The 774-nt window shown below is 40.6% G+C and overlaps 1 non-coding gene across 1 annotated transcript; it reads right to left on the bottom strand.

Annotated features, from left to right (window-relative positions):
* Positions 1–266: 266 nt before the first annotated feature.
* On the bottom strand, positions 267–371 carry LOC140956429 (small nucleolar RNA R71). Its single transcript, XR_012171468.1, has one exon. It is a non-coding gene; the product is annotated as a small nucleolar RNA R71 (small nucleolar RNA).
* Between the last annotated feature and the right edge of the window lie 403 nt (positions 372–774).

Raw genomic sequence — 774 nt, forward strand, 5'->3', positions numbered from 1 at the left:
AATTCAGATGATCCAAAACAATGTCCAATTTGGGAGAAATGCGCTAGATGATCCAAACACTCACATTGCAAACTTTCTTGAAATCTGAATTACTTTTAAATTCAATGGAGTTTCTGATGATGCTGTTAGATTGCGTTTGTTTCATTTATCTTTACGTGACAAAGCTAAAGCCTGATTAAACTGTTTGCCTGTAGGTTCAATCACAACTTGGGAAGATATGGCTAGGGCATTTCTCATCAAATATTTCCCTCCCTCTAAGACCATGAAGCTGCGGGCAGACATCACTAAATTTGCTCAATTCGAGCAAGAGTCTTTATATGAGGCATGGGAGCGCTACAAAGTTTATTACGGAGATGCCCACATCATGAACTGCCTCTTGGGTTAGTAGTTCAAACTTTTTATTATGACTTGCTCACTGCCAATCAACTATGATAAATGCTGCTGCCTGTGGGAATTTGTTGAGAAACACCGTCGAAGAAGGATATGAATTGTTGGAGGAGATGGCTGCCAGCAGTTATCATCCTCAATCTGAGAGGAAAAATCAGAGAAGGAGTGCAGGAGTTAAACAGGTAAGGGATCTTTCTGCAGTTTCCGCACAATTAGAGGCTTTAAGTAGGAAAATAGATAATATGAATATTGGTGGTACGGCCATGAGACTGCAAGAGATACTTTGTGATGGTTGTGGAAGTGAGCACTTCACAAAGGATTTCCAGACAAGGAATCCAAATTATGTGCAAAATGAGGCACCGGTGAACCATATGGAGACTCAGAACC

This window comes from Primulina huaijiensis, chromosome 13 (assembly GCF_012295235.1).
Source record: "Primulina huaijiensis isolate GDHJ02 chromosome 13, ASM1229523v2, whole genome shotgun sequence".
Classification (NCBI taxonomy): domain Eukaryota; kingdom Viridiplantae; phylum Streptophyta; class Magnoliopsida; order Lamiales; family Gesneriaceae; genus Primulina; species Primulina huaijiensis.